Source organism: Panthera leo, chromosome B1 (assembly GCF_018350215.1).
Source record: "Panthera leo isolate Ple1 chromosome B1, P.leo_Ple1_pat1.1, whole genome shotgun sequence".
In the NCBI taxonomy this organism is placed as follows: Eukaryota; Metazoa; Chordata; class Mammalia; order Carnivora; family Felidae; genus Panthera; species Panthera leo.
This window is the reverse complement of record NC_056682.1, coordinates 60113272-60121281: the sequence shown is the minus strand read 5'-3', so window position 1 is coordinate 60121281 and position 8010 is coordinate 60113272. Positions and strand designations below refer to the sequence as shown.

The following is an 8010-nucleotide window of genomic DNA, read 5'->3' as shown; positions in this document are numbered from 1 at the left end:
CATTTGAATTTCAGATAAAGAGTGGATACATTTTAGCATAAATATCTCTCATACAGCCTTACTCCAGTGTCGACTCCAACAACTCTTCCTTACTGAATTATCCTCCTCACTACTCCCTTTCTTTCACTAAAGATATAAACCTAACTTAATGCCTTTCTCTTATTTTTTTCTCTCGTTGTTCCTGATGATTTCAAGATGCACATTGATGATTCATTTCACATCTAGCTTTCAAATTCTATATCTTGGCTACCACCATGCCTCAGCCACTCACTCCCTTTAATTATACCCTTAACTTCTCATACCCATTATTGAGAATAAAGGTAAAAGAAATATCTCTATATGTGAGGGATGAAGGAAAGTTGTTTAAAGAAATTTTTAATGTTTTCTAAATCATAATAATCAATTTTGTATAAAGTAAAATTCACCAAAATTGTGATTAAAACTTATCTTCCAATGTGAATTTTAATCATGCATGTACAATATATACAATAAATCCAGCTCATTATACCCAGTGATATATAAGATAAATATCACAAACAAGGCAGTTTTTCTACAAAACTTGCTTAGAAAAGGTAGTTCTGACAAAATATCTCCAGCATAATCTTGTATAATTTCAGCTTTCAGGGAAATGAGTTCTGATTTATCATTTTCTTGATTTTATACTGGTAGTACTTAGAAATACAATTAATATTTGAACACAAAACTCTAATAATAATTTACCATTGTGATGCAAGTGTTTCTTAGATTTTTTTTATACGTTCTTTTTTTTATTTATTTATTTTGAGATATAGAGCAAGCACGGGGCAAGGGCAGAGAGAGAAGAGGGAGAGAAAGTCCCAAGTAGGCTTCATGCTATCAGTGTAGAGCCCAACACAGGGTTTGATCTCACAAAGGTGCCCCACGATGCAAGTGTTTCTAAAAGAACAAAGTTGGAGCTCCTGGGTGGCTCAGTCAGTTAAGCGCCCGACTTCAGCCCAGGTCATGATCTCAAGGTTCATGGGTTTGAGCCCTGCATCGGGCTCTGTGCTGAGAGTTCAGAGCCTGGAGCCTGCTTCTGATTCTGTGTGTGTCTCTCTCTCTGCCCCTCCCCTGCTTACGCTCTGTCTCTCTGTCTCTCAAAAATAAATAAATGTAAAAAGATAAACATAAAAATAAAAGAACAAAGTTAACATTTACTGCAAAACAAATAATTCTTAAACAGGATTGTTGCAAATCAGGATGTTTAAATAAAATGTATATTATAGCTATTAAATCACAATGTAAAAATCTATTGAGTCAATTGAAGTAGAATTTTATTTCTTTTTTAAAAAAATGTTTATTTTTTTTTTGAGAGAGAGAGAGAGCACATTAATGAATGGGTGAGGGGGAGAGAGAGAGGGAGACCAAGAATCCCAAGCAGGCTTCACGCTGTCAGCACAGAGCCTGACATGGGGCTCACCCCCAAAATCAAGAGTTGGATGCCTAACCAACTGAACCACCAAGGTGCCCCAAAGTAGAATTTATTTCAACTCAATTGAATACATTTGAGAGACGTCAAGAGATGTCTATGTAATCTGGAAAAAACAGGTATTTATTCTGAACCACAGTAAGAACTATACCTATTTTTCCATGGAACAAAGGAAATAAGTAGCCAAGTTTATAAAAATTCTCTAAATTTAATCATCAGTATTAATAGAATTAAATAGTAAGAAAGTAACTTCTGTATCATTGATTAGTTGAAACTTAAAAGAACCTTCATATATTTCATTTAAATCCCAAATAAAAATTTTCTACATAAACAGTCTGATCTAGTCTGTCAATCACAATCCCTTGAGGTCTACTTAAATACAAGCTGGTTTCTCCAAATATGCTTTAGCAAAATTTTACTTTTTGTAGGAAATACAGTAAAGATATTATTACAAGATATCTTCTCTGCCTGGCTGTGGAGACAGACAGACACAAATCCAAATCTTTTCTCTACCACAAAGTTGGTATGTGATTTAAGACAACCTCCCTAGATCTCATCTGTAAAATGAAGTTGATAATAATATGAGTAGGCCTGTTTTGAAAACCAAATAAGAATATCATGTGAAGGGCAAAGCACAATACCTGACAGAATGGGTGCTTAATAAATGTTAGCTCCCTTTCTCGTGTTCTCACGAGAAATAAACAAAATGAACAATAAACAAATAAAACAAGAGGAAGGCAAGAAAGGTGCAATAAGTATGGAAGCTAATTAGCAGGACTAATGCTGCCAAAAGACAAACTTTAAAAAGTCGAATCTATTTTCTAAAAAATGATTATCCTTTTCTGTTAATCCTTTTCTGACATGAATGAGATCAACTTTAAAAAGTTGTCAGTACCTTTGGGTGACCATTTCTTCTGTGTAAGAAATGGTCTGGATGTGGTCCTCAAGGGCATGGGTCTTTCAAAGTCACTATCCCCTTATAAAGTCAAGACTTCTGATATTTCTACATCAAATCATCACTCAATCCTAGATTTAGCCCTGTGAAGAAGAAGAAAATATATTCCAATTGTAATTAATGTCTGAGTGATAGTCATATTTTATGTTTTATAAGGATATAAAAATTATTTCATAAGTTTATGTCTATATCTCATTTTGAATGCTTAAAATAAAACAGAATAGGTCCTGGCATATTTTTCATATTGGAACTAATGTTATAAGAGAGTAAAGTATCTTTGAACTTAGTTGCTGGTGTTATTATATTTTTCTATTACTCAGAAAACAGAACCAGATAGGTGAATGAGAAGTCAGCCATGGCTCCAGTATGGCAGGTAATGGAGTCAGAAATCAATATCATGCAGAAGGTCATGCTCAGGGAAGTGGAATGAGGCCCAAACTGTCCATCTTCCTCCTTCAGATAATACTCTAACCTGACACTCCTTTTCAATTTTCATAGGAACAAACCTTTACTAAAATGATCAACAGCAAGTTTTATAACATATGCAAAATATCTGATTTATGAGATACATAATAAATGATAACACCTATCATAGTGTTCTAGGGGTAGCTCCTATAGTTTAATTTAAACTCCTTTTTATTTTTTTTCTAATAGTTGGCATTATCTCATAGTCACAAGGCCTTCAATGGAACCATTTACCTTTTGTGAAAATGCAGATTTTCCATAGAAAATATCTGTGAAGAAAGCTTCCTACCCAATTGTAGTTAAGTGATGAATCATTGCCATTATTCGTCAGACACAATTCTCACCCACTCATCAAAAAATGAATAAAAGACTTATTTATACAATTATTTAAAACATACTTCTATTGTATTCAATTTCATAATAAATTCCACAAAATATTACCAGTTCAGTAAGTAAGCCAGTGAAACTCACATTCCAATTATATCTAGACTTTAATTGTCTTAGGATGAAAAATTTACATTTCTTTAACTGGAAAAAAAATGAAACAAAAAAATAAACTGTAAATGGGAGAAGACATTTGAAAATGATATATCAGATAAAGGGTTAATAACCAAAGTATATAAAGAATTTATACAACACCAAGGAAACAATCTGATTTACAAGTGGGAAGAGATAGGGCACCTGGGTGGCTCAGTTGGTTAAGTGTCCGACTCTTGTCCCACACTGGGCTCCACAGTGAGCGTGAAGCTTACTTAAAAAAAAAATGTAAAGAGAACCTGAACAGACATTTATGCAAAGAAAATACACAGGTGTCCAACAGACGCAAGAAAAGATGTTCAACATCACTTATCACAAGGGAAATACAAATCAAAACCACAATGAGATATCACCTGACACCAGTCAGTATAACTAGTATGAAAAAGACAAGAGGTTACAAGTGTTGGTGAGGATAAAGAGAAAAAGGAACACTCAAAGTAGTATTGGTGCGAATGTAAATTTGTGTAGCCACTATGGAAAAGAGCATGGAGGGTCCTCAAAAAATTAAAAATAGAAGTACCATATGATTCAATAATTCCATTGCTGGATATTTACCTGAAGAAAATGAAAACACTAATTCAAAAAGGTATATAGACTCTTATGTTTATTTCAGCATGATTTGCAATAGTCAAGATATGGAAGTAACCTAGGTATCCACCGGTAAATGTATAAAGAAGATATGGTATACATATACAACAAAATATATACTCAGCCATAAAAAGGAATGAAATCTTATCATTTGTGACATAATGGGTAGACAAGAGGGCATTATGCTAAGTGAAATAAGTCAGAGAGAGAAAGACAGGTATGATATGATTTCACTTACATGTGGAATCTAAAAATTAAAACAAATAAAAACAAAAAACCCAGAAGCATAAACAGACTCATAAATACAGAGAACAAACTGGTAGTTGCCAAAATGGGGTGGGAGAATGGGCGAAATACAAGAAGGGTATTAAGAGGTACAAACTTGCAGGTACAAAGTGAGTAAGTCATGGAGATGAAAAGTACAACACAGGGAATATAGTCAATAATATTGTAGGGGCGTCTGGGTGGCTCATTTGGTTAAGCAGCCGATTGTTGATTTTGGCTTAGGTCATGGTCTACGCTGAGCCCTACACTGGGCCCTGTGAGATTCGTGAGATTGAGCCCTACACTGGGCTCTATGCGGACAGCATGGAGAGGGCTTAAGATTCTCTCTCTCCCTGTCTGCTGCGCCCCAGCTCTGTCTAAATAAATAAATTTAAAAAACAATAATATTGTGCTTCCTCTTCTGCCACTCCTGGTGCTGCTTGTGTGCTCGTTCGGTGCAGACCTGCTACCTCTTTTGTGAAGCGGCAGCTGAGGAGACTCCGGCGGTCGCCATGGTGGACGAAAAGCCCAAGGAAGGAGTCAAGACTGAAAACAAAGATCATATTAATTTGAAGGTGGTGGGGCAGGATTGGTTCTGTGGTGCAGTTTAAGATTAAGAGGCATACACCACTTAGTAAACTAATCAAAGCCTGTTGTGAACGACAGGGTTTGTCCATGAGGCAGAACAGATTCTGATTTGATGGGCAGCCAATCAATGAAACAGACGTACCTGCACAGTTGGAAATGGAGGTTGAAAATACAACTGATGTGTTCCAGCAGCCGACAGGAGATGTCTACTAAAAACGGAACATGCTACTTGACTCCAGAACTCTGTTGCTCCAGATCAAGAAGACATTCTCAATTAGAAAACCACAATTTGGTTCTACCACATCCTGACTGCTACAGCATAGTTTTCTCTCTTCTTTCATTTTCCCCTTCCCCATTCCTTTATTGTACGTAAAGTGTGTATGTGCACAAGAATTTTGCATTTTTTTAACTAAATGGCCAATAGTATGTTTTGATCAACATCAAATGGAGATGGGATGGGGAAAAATACTGGTTCTGTGAAAATACCTCCTTTCTCCATTAGTGGCATGCTTGCTTATTCAGCTCTTACCTTTATATTGCAGTAAGTTATTTTGCTCTCACTGCTTAACAAAAAAAGAACAACATAAAAATCCTTGCATACCTTGTTCGATTGGAGAATTTTAATGTTTTTCAATTATCATTGTAAAACCAAGGACAGTTTTATAACTTTTTTATACATAGCTGTTACATGTAGAGCAATCTGTCTTTAAGTAGGGATAAATTACTCTAAAAGAAATGGATCCTAGATAGTTTTCCCTTCAAGTCAAACGTCTTGTTGTTTCCATAAACTTCTTGTTTAAAATGAAAAAAAATAATAATGTTGTAACGACATCATATAATGACAGATGGTAACTACACTTATCATGCAAGTGTAATGTAAGTAATATAAGTATCATGTAAGAGCATTATGTAATGTTGTTGCAGTTCGTGAGATCCAGCCTTGCCTCCGGCTTTGTGCTAACAGTGTGGAGCCTGCTTGGGATTCTCTCTCTCTCTTTCTCTCTCTCCCCCTCTTCCCCTCCCCTGTTCACACTCTCTCTGTCTCTCAAAATACATAAATGAACTTAAAAAATAATGCATAAACACAATTTACGTAAATTATTTATTATTTGATGTGGATATATATCAATAGTATTTTTGTTTCTTCAAAGAAATTGTACGATTATCTGGAATTCTTAGGAATATGTACTATTTTATATGTAGTTGAAGTGCTTTTTCTTGTTGAGTACTTGTATACACGATGGGACTATCTTTCCTAGAAACGTGTCGTTTGGTCATGGCAATTTTTAAGATGCATATAAAAAAAAAGCAATTTCTGGAAAAGCAAAGTATTATGCCTTTTAACTTTGGCCTTATTGAATTTAAAATGTGAATTTCCATGTGGTTGACCTACCATTTTTTAGAAATGTTGAAATTGTTTTGTCCCAAATAGAAGTAATAATTCTACTCTTAGCTCCTTGAAACAGAGGCAAGTGTTGAAGGAAAATCCCACAAAGGCAGTGCATTCTGAAAAGATCCGCTGCTTCACTTGGTGTTGGTGGTTTCTTCAAGTTCTAGAAAAACATGAATTTAAAGAGTAGCAACCTCCAGATAGACAATGGAAAAATTCAGATACATAATGATTGCATCTTAAAGTATTTTATCCATAGTTTTTCCATCTGACCAATTCATTTTCTCAGTTATTTTAAGAAAGAATGTAATAAGCATATAATTTATTTTTCTGAGCAGTAGAACTAGTCATTTTGCCTGAAGGAAGATTTTTCAAAATAAATAGAGCCTTGGCATTCACCATATCTAATATTTTCATTGTTTAAAATGGTGGAGGATGGTTACCCATCGAAGGTATGTCTACTATGTATTTATTTATTCATTTATTTACAGTCGATGTATTTATTATGATGTATTTATTTACAATCTCAAAGCAGCAATAAAAAGAGGGTGATGAAGCTTCATATTGTCACAACTGTTTCAATATGGAAGACTAGGACTGAGTAGGAGGTATAATCTGTATACTAGCAGAAACAAACAAAAAAACAAACAAAAATTTGGGTTTGTATCCCAACTCTGCCATCAATTAGCTGTTTGACTCCTATTCATCTATAAAGCAGAACAACAAGACCATCTAACGTGCTAAATGGCTGTAAAGATTAATGATAATGTGAATAAAGTATCTGGTATTAACATATAATAAAGACTCAATAAAAGTTAAGGTTATTAATAGCAACATCACCATTATTATTGGTCTTCTTAACAGAAAACATGGGTTCTGAGCAACAGAGTACATGTATCTTAATCACCACCATAATCGCTGCCTCCAGTAACACTCCTCCCCAACAGCTTTTATAAAAGCTAAATCTCCTGTGGGATGTTACCACCTATGTCTTGAAATTGGCCTATGAAATTTCAGCATCAATGATAATCAGCTGACTCAAGAATAAAATGACACTTACTGTTTGGTCAGGGAATAAAGAGGTGACAAGCTCACCACAGGAAAAAAATCTTAACTTGTTTTGAAAAGAGCCCTACATGCTTTCATTAGAATATGATCAATGTAGTTACCTCAATGCTTATTGATCAAACATGTAACAAACACATATTATCTGTTTAATGATGAGAGTACACCTATGGCTCATATTCATAAGCACTGTCACATGTTTAAAAGTAAAATTAGATACTAATTTTTGAAAAAATGAAAGAAAAAAGAAAGAAAGAAAGAAAGAAAGAGAAGAAAGAAAGAAAGAAAGAAAGAAAGAAAGAAAGAAAGAAAGAAAGAAAAGAAAAGGAGGGCTGGAAGGAGGGAGGAAGGAAGGAAAGAAGGAAGGAAGAAAAAGAATCTCACCTGTGTGTTATGATTTTTGGTGCATGTATTTAAGCTTTCATGGTCTTCTACATCATATAACATTTTTTATAGAGTTTTGGTATCACAGAGCATGAAACAGCATGACACTTATGTCAGCTCCTTCTGGCCAGAGACTCTGAAGCAAGGAAAAAGTTTGATGTATCTGAAATAAAATATATCTTAAAGTCCTAGTGATTACAAGACATGGTATTCAAAGCTTAAGTGATATTTATCCTAGAAAAAGGAGTTTTTTCCCAGTAAAATATCAATATTAAAATTTAATCTTTAAAAATTTTTAAAGAAAATTTTGTAGAAATGCCTAAGAAG

At 34.4% G+C, this 8010-nt stretch overlaps 1 pseudogene; it reads left to right on the top strand.

The window, feature by feature from the left end:
- Window positions 1-4701: 4701 nt before the first annotated feature.
- LOC122216932 lies at window positions 4702-5057 on the top strand (annotated as a pseudogene).
- Window positions 5058-8010: the final 2953 nt, after the last annotated feature.